This window comes from Malus domestica, chromosome 04 (assembly GCF_042453785.1).
Source record: "Malus domestica chromosome 04, GDT2T_hap1".
NCBI lineage: Eukaryota > Viridiplantae > Streptophyta > Magnoliopsida > Rosales > Rosaceae > Malus > Malus domestica.
The window spans coordinates 8,685,703-8,704,457 of record NC_091664.1 but is presented as its reverse complement, the minus strand read 5'-3'; positions in this window follow the sequence as shown (position 1 = coordinate 8,704,457).

The following is an 18,755-nucleotide window of genomic DNA, read 5'->3' as shown; positions in this document are numbered from 1 at the left end:
GTGTTGGTGCAAAGGGTTTCTGGGGTGGCCGGTTGAAGGAGGAATTTTTGGCAGTACTCTTGGAACTCCCTCGCGGCAGTTTTACATTCCTTCTCCGAGGAACGAGGTTCACGTCCACGGCTTAGGACTGTTCGGGAGGAGAGAAGGGGAACAGGGCAGCCTTGAAGATAGCCGAGCTGTCGGGCAAGGAAGTTCGGATGGTACACTTCCCAACCCGACCGTTTCCCATCGCAGCCGAGAGGGAGGTCGCGAGCGAGCACAAACGATCCCCAAGTCTGACGAAGCTCGGCATCCTCCTCCGCGCCCCACACAGAGGTAGGTAGTCTGATGGAGGAAGGATAGTCCCGACGACGACATATCAAGAATTCATCGTTGGAGAGATCATCAAGAGCGAAGAGGTACCGAAATACCTCTTCGGCTTGGTGAGGAGGTGTCGGTCGGGAGGCCAGCTGAGGTCCAAGAGCCTCCGTTGGCGAAAAGTCAGCTATGGCCGGCCGAAGGGAGGCGAAGTACACTTGTAACCAGAGTTGGAAGACCCAGAGGGGACCATTCTGGTGTGGGTCGACCTTGTGGAGGGTCGCCTCGGCCAGGCAACGGAAGAACTGGGCGAGAATGTTGGAACTCAGTGCCAGGACGTGACCACTAGCCACGGCTTCGGCTACCGGCATGTTCTCGACCAAACACTTGTTCGACTTGGTACAACAAATGTATTTGTTGTACCAATAGAAGAGGAAGGCTTCATGCTCTCCCTCTCGCAGGTCCTCTTCTCCTTGGCCGGCGAAGTGAAGATAGAGGGTGTTGTAATTAAAGAAGTTCTTGTGGAGCTTCTGAATGTCTTCTTTTGACGGGATTTGACCGTCACGGTTCAAGGTCTCGAAGGCTCGTCGATCGAAAAGCGTCTTCAGATCAATATTCGACGGGTGCCCAGAGAGGGCCGCATCGATTGGGATCCCGGTTGCCGAAGTCCCCAGAATGGCGGTGACATCAAGGATGGTGGGACCGATGGGACCAAGAGGAAGAACCAGGGTGTTGGTGGCCGAGCACCAGAAGCACAAGGCGGCTAGGAGAAGCTCCTTGTTAAGAATGACATCCATTGACGAGAGAAGGATGGCGTCGTAAATGCCGAGGGCTCTCCATTGCTCACCGAAGAGCCGTTCCATTCGAACGACCCAGGCTCCCCAGGTTGTGGTCGTCGAGGGCCAGGAGCCTTGGGGTTTCGCCGCATCCCACCTCGACCATTCAAACCCTTGGAACAAGGGTGTTAGGCAGTGCTCCTGGAGAATGCCAGTAATGGTCGACGGTATTGTAGCCTTGAAGAGAGGACCCAAGATTTGGTGGACAGTGCTCATGTCAGTTTCAAACCGTATGTTTTTTATCGAGCTCCGATCAAGGATTTTCTGGTGTTGTTCACATTCCCTGGAAAGCTTGGAGATGAAAGACGCCATTATAGGAAGGAAGCACGGCGTAAAAGGTTTTTTGGGTTGGGGGATTTGAAGACGAAGACCTGGAAAAAGGAATGTGCTGGAGAAGAAGGGCAAGAGATTTCAGAAAATTTTGAGAGCGTAAAGTGCAAATGAGAGAATTTCGGTATTTATAGAGTTGTGGAGGGAAGAGCAATCGTTCAAAATTCAAAACAAAGGGCAAAATCGACCGAAGGAATCGTTGATCATGATGAACATTTGGGAAATGCAGTTGAGAAGACCGAAGGTTTCAGGTTTTGGGGGCGCACGATCGCGTGTGACGGCGAAATTTAATGGCGGAAGACGTTTCGACGCTTGCACGACGACAGGTGGACTCACGGATTGAGATAGTGGCTCGCGAATTGAGGTAGTGGTTAAGTTGACGGTTCAGGCAGCCGCACGCCTTAGACGTCATCATTAGGGTTGGCCGTGTTGGAGGACGCCACGTGGTAAGTTTGGTTAGCAGGATCAAGATCGTGCAATCATGTTCAATAAATGCACCTTGGAACTCGGGCATTAGGGTTCTGAGTGGTAGATTCGCTTCTTCAAGGCCGAAACTCGGCCAAAGAATTCAGGCCGAGGACCTCAGAAGCGAGGGGGCAATGTTTGGGCCCAAAATAATAGTTTGGGCCGAGGGTAGGATCACTCTCGGCCCGGGAGGCCGTGCGGCGAAAGGGCCATGGATCGTTCAGCTCATGGGCTTCCAAGCCTAGGTCGGTTAAATCAAACCACTCCAAGCCGAGTCCTAGTACAATAGGGACTCTCGATGGGATCAGTAATCCAGAAAGCGAATCCGGCTCAGTTAAGGACTAGATTCGCAGTCCTAGTAGAGATAGGATTGGTCGAGGTGATGTTGATCCAGGGAGGGAAACCTAGTCCGAATAGAATTGTAACTCGGACTCGAGGACCAGCGCTATAAATAGGGGAAGCTGTACATTAAGGAGGCCCCTGCAAATCAATACAAAATTGCCCTGCGCAAATTCTCACAACTTGTGATTTTTCTTTTTCCTTTTTCGCTGACACATCTTCCGTTGGCATCAACAACACTGTGGAAGCAACCGGTGATATCTTAAGTCGGCATAGATAGCTCTGTCACCGTAGAATCAATCGGTCTCGCAGTATCTTCCGTTGGCATCAACAGCACTGTGGCGAGAACGGTTGATTACCTATCCAAGTCTCGGTCGAGAAGGGTTTCTGAACCCTTATTGGTCGAGGTCATCTCATCAGCTTTCTCGGCGAAGTGAGGTGTTACACGTTATTACGTTTGGCATATTGAAAGCCGAATTTGATATTGAACTTCGTAAGAATAGTAACCTTGTCTTCAGGTTCGAGAGCCCAATAGGCCGAGACGTGTTCCTTTCTCGACCGCAATCGCAAGACGCAGAAGTCAGCCGCGCACCCAACGCAACATCAACAAATTTACTCCTCGACCGAGCTCGACCGACGAGTTGGCACGCCCTGCATTCACCGAAGGACGTAGTTAGCTCATTAATTACTCGACCTGCACGCCACGTAGGCTTTGTAGTTTTAGGGTCAATAGCACCATAGAAGGAAATAAAAGTAGTATTTGTTGTATCCCCAACGACAACCAGCAAACCTGATACTTATCTTTTAGAAAAATTTCCTGTCGCTTTATAGCCTCATGACTTGCACCCTGGGCTAAAGAGTCCCTAGCAAACCTTTCTTCCGAGGGACAAAGGGAGGCTATTTCCTCTTGAGCCAAATCTAAATTTCGGTATGAATTATCCACCTAAGAGTTGACCTCATCAAAGGAAGTCCAATTCCATGTTCAAAGTTTACTTTTGAGAGCATGCAACTTGCCAAATAAAATAGACAAAGGGAAACCATGAAAATGAAGGCTTGGCCAAAATTCTGAAAGGAAAACTAATGAAAATGACTTGAAAACTTTGAGTTTTAATGATAAGGACAAAATAAATGATAAAGTGAATAGTACTAGGATTGACTTTTTAGTGTAAAAATATGGTTTTTCATTAAAGTGAACAGTACTAGGTGCTTTTCGTTAAAGTTCCCAATTCTGAAACCAAAGGTAAGAACTCACAACTTTCTAACCACATCTATTGGAACCGTGACAATGATCCGAGGATAACCGAGACAAACTACTACATTCGGAATAAGCCCAAGAATCCATCCAACAAAAATTACTAATACAATGATCCAACTGCATTTCAACATTTCATCGTAGGCCACGACGAACCCAAGTAAAATAAAGCCCTTTAGTGGGAAATGAAAGTCCGAGGAAGATAGATGATTGGGAAGGCCATCTCCTTTTTCTCGTGAGCACCTAAGACGCAGTTGAAATTGTCAGTAGCTACCCAAGGGTGCTAGCCATGAGAAGAATCAATGGCACTAAGCTCCACCCATAGAACTCGACGATCAATATATGTTGTCTTGGCGTATAAAAAAAAAAAAAAAAAAAAGCAAGACACAAAATCTAAGGTACAAGATATAGTGAGTTGTTGTGATAAGGCCGAAATAACCTTTGCCAATAAACTCAAAACACACAAAAGCCAAATTTTACTCCAACGGAGTCCGATCATTAGTAGCAATAGGAAATAATTGTAAAGAACGCCAAAAAGATTGATGAATAGAAGCAAGAGTAATAAAAGGTTCCCAAAATACATACCATCATTAGAGGTGAACCCAAACCAATTTTTTCAATTCAAACGCCCGAAAAGGATTTGAGTATGGAATAATTTTCATGTATATACTTTGTTATGAATATCACGTTTAAGAATGAAAAAAATAACCAAGATAACCAAGATAATTCACAACCAAAATTAACGTGATATACAACTAGTACAATAGCCTTTATCTTTTTTCTTTTCTCTCGCACACACTTTGCCCTTCTCTCACTCTAACTCTTAGAGTGGTATACAACTTATTGTTTGGCTTCAATTCAAAACTAGTACAATAGCCCCTTTATATAGACATAATAAAGGTCTTCTTCAATAAGAATACTAATCCTAATTGGAATCTAGTTATGAATCCTTCTCCAATTGGGTAAGCAATTTAAATTGGTAAACAAACTTCAATTGGGTAAACAACTCCATTTGGGAAAATGACTCCAATTGGGTAACCAACTCCAATTGAGAAAACCACTGCAATTGAGAAACAACTTCAATTGGAAAAACAATTTAAGCCTCTAAGACTATTTTCCAAGTAGCCTTAGGACAACTCATCATCTGCTAGAACAACACAACAATTTCCCTCCAGACCATGAGGAAGGTATACCAAAATAGGATTGCACCTCTTTACCAAACTCTAATTGATCGAACTTCTCATAACTAGGTTTCCCCTGATTGAACTACTCATGACCAGACTATCCCTGATGTAACTACTCATAACCAGGCTCCCCCTGATTGAACCATTCATGACCATACTCCCCATGATCAAACACCTTTTTAACCAAGATCCTATTAAATAGATTTCTCTTGATCAGGCCCCCCTGATCACAATACCAATAACTAGACTCCATCTGATCAAACATCTCTTGACCAAAATTCTCTTAAACAAACTTCTCTTGATCAGACTTCCCTTGACTAGAATCACCATTTTCATTGGGAAAGGCAATTATAGACTTCTTTGCCATAAAGCATCGATCATCTTCATCTTGGTCCAATTAGCATCAGACATACTAGTTGGCTTACTCTTAACACCTTCAGTAAACCATCTCCTCCATTCTTGATTTCCACGTAAACCTTTGATACCACTTGTTGAGATTATCGCATTTAAGAATACGAAAAAAGAAAACTCAAGAAATTGAAAACAAAATAAACTAAGATAAATCACACCAAGAATTAACATGATTCATCTATATGTGTCTACGTCCACGGGGCAGCAATAATAATCTTTCACTATTCAATAATGAGTACAACAAATAATCTTGCCAAGCTTCTAGGACTAAGACTTGATGAAAAACTTGAAAGAATAAGAAAAAGAAGTGTTATTGGCACTCCAAAAATCTCATTATACACTCCTCACAAATGTATTTTTCTTTCCAAATATAGAAAGTTTGAAGTGTAAAATGAGAGTTTTTGAGTGGCAATAACAATTTCCAAAAAGAAATACACTTTTTATCTCTTTTCTTTTCTCTCTCATACATTTTGTCCTTCTCTCAGTCTAACTCAAAGAGTGGTATACAACTTATTGTTTAGCTCCAATTCAAAACTAGTACACTAACCCCTTTATATAGACATAATAAAGGTATTCTTCAATAAATCCTAATTGCAGTCTAGTTATGAATCATTCTCCAATTGAGAAATTAACTCAAATTGGGTAAACAATTCCAATTGGGAAACCAACTCAAATTGGGTAACCAATTCTAATTGAGAAAACCACTCCAATTGAGAAATAACTTCAATTGAAAAAACAATTTAATCCTCAAGACTCTATTCCCAATAGCCTTAGGACAACTCATCATGGGCTGGAAAAACCCAACATACTTGAATGAAGAGGAGCTAATGATAGGGATTTTACCACCTGCGAAAGTAGGGATAAAAACATTTAAAATACTTGTAAAAGTACAAGGTAATTGTAGTAGAGATGGCTCTAGCAAGGTCAATCTCCACAATGATTGAATGAATAATTTGTATCAAATCAAATCTTAATTAATTACTTAAACAAAGTTCGAGAAAAAGTTGATTTTTTTATTTCAAATAATAAAAACGAATTTAATAGAAAATAATTAAATAAAGTGATAAAATAAAATAAACTAAAAGAAAATAGTTTTTGAAAATTAAATTGTAAAAGCCTAGGGTCCCGTCGTCATCTTAACGTAGTTCTTCCAATTACTTGTGAATTACACATGCCTATTTTGAAGGTTTTCCTAAAATATGCCTACTTGGACCCCCAACATAGAGTGTATATCAAACATGCAACCCGTCTGTGGTATTCAGATCAAATCTAAACATGCATGACTCATTAAATTTTGTGAAACCTTTTGAAAAACCATACAACCCTTAAAACGTGGTATTCATCATAAGTGAACTTGCACATATTAATCACAAGAAACCTTCGTCAATTTCATGGACCGACCTCTAACCAAAATTGCATCAAATTACTTTTCTAAAGATCCTAATGATAGTTAAGCATTAAGACAATTAGACAGTATAAACTGGTGATTAATAATTCAAAATCTGCATGCATAATATCATAAGCAAATTGAAAATAAACTACATATTCTTGCTAAGGCTCGTGGCCTTGCACTAGCAAACGAAAATTAGTTACGAACAATCATAAACAAAATATTATTAAAAACATGGATAGAAAACACCTTGAAAATAGACTTTAAAAGATCTCTAGAGTGAGTGCGTTCTCTTCTTTTCCCTCTCTGTCTCTCCTTAAAAAATCATAATGGCTAAAAAGCCTTATTTATACTACTAGAAAATAAAACCCTACCTATAGAAGGTCTTAGAGTAATACTAGGAAACATAATAAAATAATAAAACAGAAAATAAAAGGTTTCCTATTTGAACTTAAATTCGGACTTCTCAGAAAATCAGACTTTTGAAAGCTGAAGGCGGGACCTACAAATCCTCAAAAGGAATCTTCCTCAAAATATGCTATATTGACCTCCAAAATGCCCAAAACATCTAGAAACGTCAATCTTGGAAAGCTGCGCGCTGGGTTTTTATTTCATCACCACGGTCAACCAGCTTGGTAGAAAAAACTGAAACTTTGATACAATCATCTTGAAAGACTCATGAACATCCTCCGATTAGAATCACTCCAAAATTCGTCTGTTTGATCACTTTTTGCTATAGAGGAAGTCGAATGTCCTACATTAAGAATATAAATCAAACTATCAAACTTCTCACAAAATAACCAATACATTAATACTAACAATAGGGTAAAATATATAGTAAAATATCGACTCATCAACTAACGAAATATTTGATGCAAAACTGAGCACAATAGCGTTTTAAGATTCATACAACTATACTCGAATAATGAATTTTGTACTATAGCTTTACATGAATATGATTAATTGATCCACCAACCCATATTCATTTTGAATACAAAAATCCAGAAATTCTTGGAACTTGTGAGGGACAATTGTCCCACTTCGCCCATACATCTTCACAACATCATCTTTATAAGTGAGTAGACTCACTGAACAAGACGAATAGGAATGAAGCACACACCTTGGGCCAAAGAGTTGGGTCGGATTTGGGTGGATGGGCTCAGCAGACAAATCACTCAATTCAAGCATGGCTTTCACATTTAAGTTTTTTTTTTTTTGGAAATGATAATATTGTTTACTTGAAACAGTTAGAATCCTATTGAAAGGAAGCCATTATAAATAAGGAAAACTAATGAAAATGGTTTGAAAACTTTGAGTTTTAACAATAAGGACAAAATAAAGAGTAAAGTAAATAGTATCAGGATTGACTCCTTAGAGTAAAAATGTGGTTTTTCATTATAATGAACAATAACAAGAGTTTTTCGTTAAAATTCCTTTATAAATATGGTTGTAGGATCAAAAAAAAAATAATTCGATTCCAACATTCTTTCATTTTTCATAAAGAAACACAAATCAATTCACAGAGAATTCAAGTTCGAGTGTAAGAACTTGGGTTAGATAGATGTATCCTGCAAGATAGACGTCCAAGAACTACTGCACAAGTGTGGGGGCATATTTTTGTCTTAGGAGATTGCTTATGCAAGCCTCTGTCTCTTTGGAAAACAAGTCAATGATATTTGTTGTGATTTTATTTACAACTACATTTATTATTCATATTGTGATTTAAATATATAGTGATTTCTGTATACACTGTGTAATTATTTATATTTTATATAATCTGTATTTGATTGGTTCTAATAGAAATGTGTGGGAGCAGTAAGGGTAGTGTTAGGGGCATATGTACATTCTTGTAGGACTTCTAGAGGCAAAGGATTGGTAGTCATGGTTAAGTTATCCTTCTTCCAAAGTTTTTTATAGCAACTGATACGAAATTGTTCATTCCTAACTAATATTTTATGAGTGCTGAGTATCCCAGATCCATGATGTTTATTGATTCCACCGAGCACCCAAGCCCAGCTACATCCCAAATTATTGTGTTTTGTTAATGATTTGTTTCATCTGCCTAAAATCGAAGTAAAGTTTGGCCGAATAATTAGTTTTGCCTACGAATTAATTGGTTTTGTTAGGCAAGTGTTGGTATTCCATACAAAATGCTTTGTTAGAATCCTTTTGAAGGGAAGCCATTATAAATAAGGAAAACTAATGAAAATGATTTGAAAACTTTGAGTCTTAACGATAAGGACAAAATAAAGGGTAAAGTAAATAGTACCAGGATTGACTTCATAGTGTAAAAATAAGGTTTTTCATTAAAGTGAACAGTACCAAGAATTTTTCGTTAAAGTTCCCTTATAAATATGATTGTAGGATCAGAAACGAATAATTCGATTCCAACATTCTTTCATTTTTCATGGAGAACCACAATTCAATTCACAAAGAATTCAAGTTCGAGTGTAAGAACTTGGGTTAGATAGTTGTAATCTGCAAGATAGACGTCCAAGACCTACTGCACAAGTGTGGGGGCATATTTCTGTCTTAGAAGATTGCTTCTGTAAGCCTATGTCTCTTTGGAAAACAAGTCAATGATATTTGTTGTGATTTTATTTACAACTACATTTATTATTCATATTGTGATTTCAATATATAGGGATTTCTGTATACACTGTGTAATTATTTATATTTTATATAATCCGTATTTGATTTGTTCCAACAGAAATGTGTGAGGGTAGTGTTAGGGGCATATTTACATTCTTGTAGGACCTGTAGAGGTAAAGGATTGGTATCCATGGTTAAGTTATCCTCCTTCGAAAGTTTTTTATATCAACTGATACGACATTGTTCATTCCTAACTGTTAATCTATGAGTGTTGAGTATCCCAGATCCATGATGTTTCTTATCCCAACCGAGCCCCCAAGTCCAGCTACATCCCAAATTATTGTGTTTTATTAATGATTTGTTTCATCTGACTAAATTCGAAGTAAAGTTTGGCCGAATAATTAGTTTTGCCTACGAATTAATTGGCTTTGTTGGGCAAGTGTTGGTATTCCATACTAAATGCTATGTTAGAATCTTTTTGAAGGGAAGCCATTATAAATAAGGAAAACTAATGAAAATGGTTTGAAAACTTTGAGTTTTAACGATAAGGACAAAATAAAGAGTAAAGTAAATAGTATCAGGATTGATTTCTGAGTGTAAAAATGTGGGTTTTCATTAAAGTGAATAGTACCAAGAGCTTTTCGTTAAAGTTCCCTTATAAATATGGTTGTAAGATCAGAAACTAATAATTCGATTCCAACATTCTTTAACTTTTAATAGAGGAACACAAATCAATTAAAAAGGAATTCAAGTTCGAGTGTAAGAACTTGGGTTAGATAGATGTATCCTGCAAGATAGACGTCCAAGAACTACTGCACAAGTGTGGGGGCATATTTTTGTCTTAGGAGATTGCTTATGCAAGCCTCTGTCTCTTTGGAAAACAAGTCAATGATATTTGTTGTGATTTTATTTACAACTACATTTATTCTTCATATTGTGATTTGAATATATAGTGATTTCTGTATACACTGTGTAATTATTTATATTTTATATAATCCGTATTTGATTGGTACTAACAGATATATGTGGGAGCAGTAAGGGTAGTGTTAATGGCTTATGTACATTCTTGCAGAACCTGTAGAGGTAAAGGATTGGTAGCAATGGTTAAGTTATCATCCTTCCAAAGTTTTTTATAGCAATTGATACGACATTGTTCATTCCTAACTGATATTCTATGAGTGTTGAGTATCCCAGATCCATGATGTTTATTGATTCCAACCGAGCACCTGATGTGTAAATTAACTTAACACACAAATTAAACCCTCTTGTTGACAATTGTAGTATATGTATAAGTAGGGATCGTTCTTAAACCGGGGTTAGGAGGGATTGCTAAACACTCTAAACTGACTTAGAAACACAAAAATAAACTTAAAAACACCTAACAAAACTCACAAGACTCAAAACCAACTTAAAAGACTCAAAACAAGCTAAAAACACTCAAAACTGCCTAAAAACACAAACTGGGCAGTTTTGAGCTCTAAACACAAGTTGGACGAAATTTGGTTTTCTAATGACTCAAAACACTTAAAAACACAATCTAAGACAAGTTCTAACTAATATGACTTAACAAAGTAAAGGGGGTTTGATTTTGGACAAAAATAAGTAAATTAAGACAAGAACAATGTAAACAGATTCTTAGACAAAATTAGGTGAATTGATGGGTGATAGACTAACTAGAGGGTTCTTCTCCACACATGACACACTAGCATTCAAAGTTGATTTCCAATTGCTTCTTTCAATAAACCATGAACCTCAATGCCCCAGGTTAACTGTGATAGAATTTTTTTAACCTTCAAGTCTTCCTTAAGTTATTAAATTGGATGGGAATGCACATACAACAACTCAAAACATTCTCTAAAAGTCCCTTACGTGAAAAGCACAATAAAGGTACAATCAAAGATCATTAAGCTTCATGAAAACTATAAGCATTGACAAGGCAATTGTTACTATGAAAAGCATGAAACGTTTGCCAAGAATTCACTTAACACGATCGTTTATAAGTGACCTCCACTACTTGCAAATATAAGGTTCTAACTATTAGGTGAAACTTCCTTATATTTTAGCTTCAAATTCCTGCATGAAAACTAAGTTGGCCACCTTAATCAACACACAAAAATAAGTCATCAATCAAACGGTTAAGCAAATTGAATTCACAATTCATGTAATAACAATTGGAAGTAATCAGTTCATCTTGCAAGTATAATCATGGTATTGAATAGCCCCCTAGCCAAAAAGGCTTAGTTCCTCATGTTCACAAAACAAAGGAAAACAGATTTATACATTGTAAACATAAGAAAGAGAACACCTAAATTCTCCAACGATTCAATGTTGAACAGCTAGAACCTTCAAGCACTTCTTCTTCCTCTCATTTGCTGCGGCACAAGGGTTGGTGGTGAGTTTTGGGAGTTATGGATGATGTAGAAGGATGAAATTAAGGTTAGGATGAATGTAGGGGACAACAATGTTTGTTTCTAGGCAGAAAATATGATGAATAGTGAAGTATGGATGTGGTAGAGAGTGGGGATAGCTTTCTAGCGTGAATGGTGAGTGAATGGATGATTTGTGGCTGCAAAAATGAGGTTTATTTAAAGGATTTCAGGAATTAAAACCCTAGGTTATTTAGGTAAACAGAAATTAAGTTATAAGCTTCTAGAAATAGGAAATCAAATCAGAAACTTAAAGGAGATTGACTAAAAGGTGCGGCAAGGGCATAAAACACAAAAGGAATGTGTTTTAATGCAAGGAAATAGGAAAGAACCCTCTTCCTTGCACAACAAGGAAGAGGAAAGGTCAAGGGAGGTGCGGCAAAGGTCCATAAGGGTTCTAGGGCCTTTGTTTTGTGTCCTAGAATGCATATGAAGTCTTCAAAGTGGCTGTAACATAAGGACTTTTAGAATTAGGAAAGGTCAAACCAAAATAGGAAACCTTGGCTTAACTTTCCTACTTCAAGTAGGAATCCTTGTTGGAGTCGGAATCCTTGTTCTTCTAGGAATTCTCATGTGAGTAGGAATCCATCTTCAATTAGGAATCCTTCGTTGATTAGGAATCCTTCGTTGATTAGGAATCCAAACTTCTTCAAATCTTCAATTACGTCCATTCCTTTTGCTCCAAGCTTGTGATAATCATTCCAAGCCCAATTTTCTCCAAAAGGCACCAAATTGCATCCTTTGCCCTTAGAATCTGAAAACACACAAAAATGACTTTAAACACTAAAATAACTAAGGAAACACAACGTAAATGCACGAGAACAAGCCAATTAAGTCGCATAAATATGCTCCTATCAGCACCCAAGTCCAGCTACATCCCAAATTATTGTGTTTTGTTAATGACTTGTTTCATCTGACTAAATTCGAAGCAAAGTTTGGCCAAATAATTAGTTTTGCCTATGAATTAATTGGCTTTGTTGGGCAAGTGTTGGTATTCCATGCTAAATGCTTTGTTAGAATCATTTTGATGGAAGCCATTATAAATAAGGAAAACTGATGAAAATGATTTGAAAACTTTGAGTTTTAACGATAAGGACAAAATAAAGGGTAAAGTAAATAGTACCAGGATTGACTTATGAGTGTAAAAATGTGGTTTTTCATTAAAGTGAACAGTACCAAGAGTTTTTCGTTACAGTTCTCTTATAAATATGGTTGTAGGATCAGAAATGAATAATTCGATTCTAACATTCTTTCATTTTTAATAGAGACACAAATCAATTCACAAAGAATTCAAGTTCGAGTGTAAGAACTTGGGTTGATAGTTGTATCATGCAAGATAGATGTCTGTCTCTTTGAAAAACAAGTCAATGATATTTGTTGTGATTTTATTTACAACTACATTTATTCTTCATATTGTGATTTAAATATATAGTGATTTTTGTATGCATTGTGTAATTATTTATATTTTATATAATCCGTATTTGATCGGTTCTAACAGAAATGTGTGGGAGCATTAAGGGTAGTGTTAGAGGCATATGTACATTCTTGCAGGATTTGTAGATGCAAAGGATTGGTAGCCATGGTTAAGTTATCCTCCTTCCAAAGTTTTTTTTATAGCAATTGATACAATATTGTTCATTCCTAACTGATATTTTACGAGTGTTGAGTATCCCAGATCCTTGATGTTTCTTGATTCCAACCGAGCACCCAAGTCCAGCTACATCCCAATTGTGTTTTGTTAATGATTTGTTTCATTTGGCTAAATTCGAAGTAAAGTTTGGCTGAATAATTAGTTTTGCCTACGAATTAATTGGATTTGTTAGGCAAGTGTTGGTATTCCATGCTAAATGCTTTGTTAGAATCCTTTTGAAGGGAAGCCATTATAAATAAGGAAAATTAATAAAAATGGTTTGAAAACTTTGAGTTTTAACGGTATGGACAAAATAAAGGGTAAAGTAAATAGTACTAGGATTGACTTCTGAGTGTAAAAATGTGGTTTTTCATTAAAGTGAACAGTACCAAGAGTTTTTCGTTAAACTTCCCTTACAAATATGGTTGGAGGATCAGAAACGAATAATTGGATTCCAACATTCGTTCATTTTTCATAGAGGAACACAAATCAATTCACAAAGAATTCAAGTTTGAGTGTAAGAACTTGGGTTAGATAGTTGTATCCTGCAAGATAGACGTCCAAGAACAACTGCACAAGTGTGGGGGCATATTTCTGTCTTAAGAGATTGCTTATGCAAGCCTCTGTCTCTTTGAAAAACAAGTCAATGATATTTGTTGTGATTTTATTTACAACTACATTTATTATTCATATTGTGATTTAAATATATAATAATTTCTATATACAATGTGTAATTATTTATATTTTATATAATCCGTATTTGATTGGTTCTAACAGAAATGTGTGGGAGCAGTAAGGGTAGTGTTGGTGGCATATGTAAATTCTTGCAGGCCCTGTAGAGGTAAAGGATAGGTAGGCATTGTTAAGTTATCATCCTTCCAAAGTTTTTTATAGCAACTGATACAATATTGTTCATTCCTAACTTATATTCAATGAGTGTTGAGTATCCCAGATCCATGATGTTTCTTGATTCCAACCAAGCACCCAAGTCCAGCTACATCCCAAATTATTGTGTTTTGTTAATGATTTGTTTCATCTGACTAAATTTGAAGTAAAGTTTGGCCGAATAATTAGTTTTGCCTACGAATTAATTGGCTTTGTTAGGCAAGTGTTGGTATTCCATGCCAAATGCTTTGTTAGAATCCTTTTGAAGGGAAGTCATTATAAATAAGGAAAACTAATGAAAATGGTTTGAAAACTTTGAGTTTTAACGATAAGGACAAAATAAAGGGTAAAGTAAATAGTGCCAGGATTGACTTCTGAGTGTAAAAATATGGTTTTTCATTAAACTGAACAATACCAATAGTTTTTCGGTAAACTTCCTTTATAAATATGGTTGGAGGATCAGAAACGAATAATTCGATTCCAACATTCTTTCATTTTTCTTAGAGAAACACAAATCAATTCACAAAGAATTCAAGTTCTAATGTAAGCACTTGGGGTTAGATAGTTGTATCCTGCAAAATAGACGTCCAAGAACTACTACACAAGTGTGGGCGCATATTTCTGTCTTAGGAGATATCTTATGCAAACCTCTGTCTCTTTGGAAAACAAGTCAATGATATTTGTTGTGATTTTATTTACAACTACATTTATTATTCATATTGTGATTTAAATATATAGTGATTTCTGTATACAATGAGTAATTATTTATATTTTATATAATCCGTATTTGATTGGTTCTAACAGAAATGTGTGGGAGCAGTAAGGGTAGTGTTAGTGGCATATGTACATTCTTGCAGGACTTGTAAAGGCAAAGGATTGGTAGCTATGGTTATGTTATCCTCCTTCCAAAGTTTTTTATAGCAAGTGATACGACATTGTTCATTCCTAACTGATATTTTATGTGTGTTGAGTATCCCAGATCCATGTTGTTTCTTGATTCCAACCGGGCACCCAAGTCCAGCTACATCCCAAATTATTGTGTTTTGTTAATGATTTGTTTCATCTGACTAAATTCGAAGTAAAGTTTGGCCGAATAATTAGTTTTGCCTACGAATTAATTGGCTTTGTTAGGCAAGTGTTGGTATTCCATGCTAAATGCTTTGTTGGAATCCTTTTGAAGGGAAGCCATTATAAATTAGGAAAACTAATGAAAATGGTTTGAAAACTTTGAGTTTTAACGATAAGGACAAAATAAAGGGTAAAGTAAATAGTACCAGGATTGACTTCTGAGTGTAAAAACGTGATTTTTCATTAAAGTGAACAGTACCAAGAGTTTTTCGTTAAACTTCCCTTATAAATATGGTTGTAGGATCCGAAACGAATAATTGGATTCCAGCATTCGTTCATTTTTCATAGAGAAACACAAATCAATTCACAAAGAATTCAAGTTCTAGTGTAAGAACTTGGGTTAGATAGTTGTATCCTGCAAGATAGACGTCCAAGAACTACAGCACAATTGTGGGGACATATTTCTGTCTTAGGAGATTGCAACTACAAGCCTTTGTCTCTTTGGAAAACAAGTCAATGATATTTGTTGTGATTTTATTTACAACTACATTTATTATTCATATTGTGATTTAAATATATAGTGATTTCTGTATACACTGTGTAATTATTTATATTTTATATAATCTATATTTGATTGGTTCTAACATAAATGTGTGGGAGCAATAAGGGTAGTATTAGGGGCATATGTACATTCTTGCATGACCTGTAGAGGCAAAGGATTGGTAGCCATGGTTAAGTTATCCTCCTTCCAAAGTTTTTTATAGCAACTAATACGACATTGGTCATTCCTAACTAATATTCTATGAGTGTTGAGTATCCCAGATCCATGATGTTTCTTGATTCCAACCGAGCACCCAAGTCCAGCTACATTCCAAATTATTGTGTTTTGTTAATCATTTGTTTCATCTGACTAAATTCGAAGTAAAGTTTGGCCGATTAATTAGTTTTGCCTACGAATTAATTGGCTTTGTTAGGCAAGTGTTGGTATTCCATACTAAATGCTTTGTTAGAATCTTTTTGAAGGGAAGGCATTATAAATAAGGAAAACTAATGAAAATAGTTTGAAAACTTTGAGTTTTAACGATAAGGACAAAATAAGGGGTAAAGTAAATAGTACCAGGATTGACTTCTGAGTGCAAAAATGTGGTTTTTCATTAAAGTGAACAGTACCAAGAGTTTTTCGTTAAAGTTCCCTTATAAATATGCTTGTAAGATCAGAAACGAATAATTCCATTCCAACATTCCTTCATTTTTCATAGAGAAACACAAATCAATTCACAAAGAATTCAAGTTCGAGTATAAGAACTTGGGTTAGATAGATGTATCCTGCAAGATAGACGTCCAAGAATACTGCACAAGTGTGGGGGCATATTTCTGTCTTAGGAGATTACTTCTGCAAACCTCTGTCTCTTTGGAAAACAAGTCAATGATATTTGTTGTGATTTTGTTTACAACTACATTTATTATTCATATTGTGATTTAAATATATAGTGATTTCTGTATACACTGTGTAATTATTTATATTTTATATAATCTATATTTGATTGGTTCTAACAGAAATGTGTTGGAGCAGTAAGGGTAGTGTTAGGGGCATATGTACATTCTTGCAGGACTTGTAGAGGCAAAGGATTGGTAGCCATGGTTAAGTTATCCTCCTTCCAAAGTTTTTTATTGCAACTCATACGACATTGGTCATTCCTAACTGATATTCTATTAGTGTTGAGTATCCCAGATCCATGATGTTTCTTGATTCCAACCGAGCACCCAAGTCCAACTACATCCAATATTATTGTGTTTTGTTAATCATTTGTTTCATCTGACTAAATTCGCTATAAAGTTTGGCCGAATAATTAGTTTTGCTTAAGAATTAATTGGCTTTGTTAGGCAAGTGTTGGTATGACGTGAATGGCATACAGCAAATAATTGATACGTGTATATAGTTTCTGGGTCAAAAATAATGTGTTCAGAATTGAACCTCACAACGCACGTTATTGTTAAATAGATAAAACCACTAGACCTTTTAAACAATGGTAGTGCTCTAGTCGTTAGATCCTAGAATTTAAATTCTTAAACAAGGATTGGAAATGGGTTAGAATTAGGCTTACGTCTAGTACTCGATTCCCTTCTAAGGTAATGTAAAATAAATAATGATAAACAAGAATTGGAACCTAGAATTTAAATGCTTAAACAAGGACTGGAAACAAATTCGCTTAGTTTATGGTTCAATGATAACACGTCTGATGTTTTTTTTTTCTTCTGAACAATCAATATTATCTACACTGAGTGGGGATGAGCTTAGCCTCACAATGGGTTGACAATAATGTAGTTCAAATTCGCCTTTGGCGAGAATCGAGCGTAAGACCTCTCACTTACCAGTAAAGACGAATATCATTAGACCGTAGTATTAAGTGGCTCGTTTGATGTTAATATTGCATACATTTCCAATAGGATCCTATTTGTGAGTATCCTGGGGATTCGTGAATCGTGTCCATTCATCGTACATCGTGCTATCAGTTTTTGTCAGGTACTGTTTGTGTTTAATTTTATATAAAAAATTTAAAATGATTTATGACTTCATAATGTATAATGAACGGACATGATTCACGTATCCCCGAGATCTACACAAAGAGGATCTGGACTCCATACATTTTACTCCAACCTAAAAAGCACTAAAACTTCTGAGCTCCCCCGACCTAAACCCCCTCTCTCTTACTCCACAACTTCAACGTTGTTCTTCAAACTAACGTGACACATCAATCAACATACTCTTAAATAGTGAGTTGATATTTTCCACAATTGTTGAGATTTGATTAGTTCAACTTTTACACCCCATCACAATCCTCATCCTCTGGGTGCTAAACAGGATTCCAAAGTGGAAAATTTATTATTCTAGTTGCGAACCATCAACTCTCGTTTCCGCCAAAAGACTTAAAAAATCAACCATATGAATTTTCTTCTATTTTAAGTTCCACATCAATCAGTACCAATGTCTAAAATATCGTTGATATCAGAAATATTGGTAGTTCAAAAACACGGAAATTTCGATAGAAATATCAGGATATTATTGATATCGATAAAAATTGAATAAAAATCAAGGAAATTGTAAGAAAAACTTGGAAATTTTTATTGAAACTTTGCAGGATGTTTATTTAGTCAATTATCTATTAGTTTATCACAAAATATTGGAAGAAAATGCGTTGCATGATGGATTTAACTGATTAAGTTGATTATATAGCGAACTGGCAAACATTGTGAGTGTATAAAATATGTAGTAATTAATGAAAGAAATTTAAACACACCATAATCATTTATATATAATGAATTAGTACAATATTTCACACTTTATACATTGCATGGTAAGATACATGAGTGACTTTGTATCACATAGAGTTCCTATGAGGTTCAAAATTTTCACTATCTTCATCGTCTCTATGTGTAGAGTAAGTGTATTGTGAAGAGTAGTCATCAAATGATAAATCCCCAAAATAGTTTTGCATGTAATTGTTAACATGTCACCCATATGGATCCAAGATTGGTTGACGTTATCCATAAGCAAAATCATTTGAAAATTTAGTCTCAGATTCTTTCCATGAGTTGCTCGATTCCATCCCAACAGGAATGGGATATGAAAGGTAGGAAATCGTTGGTTA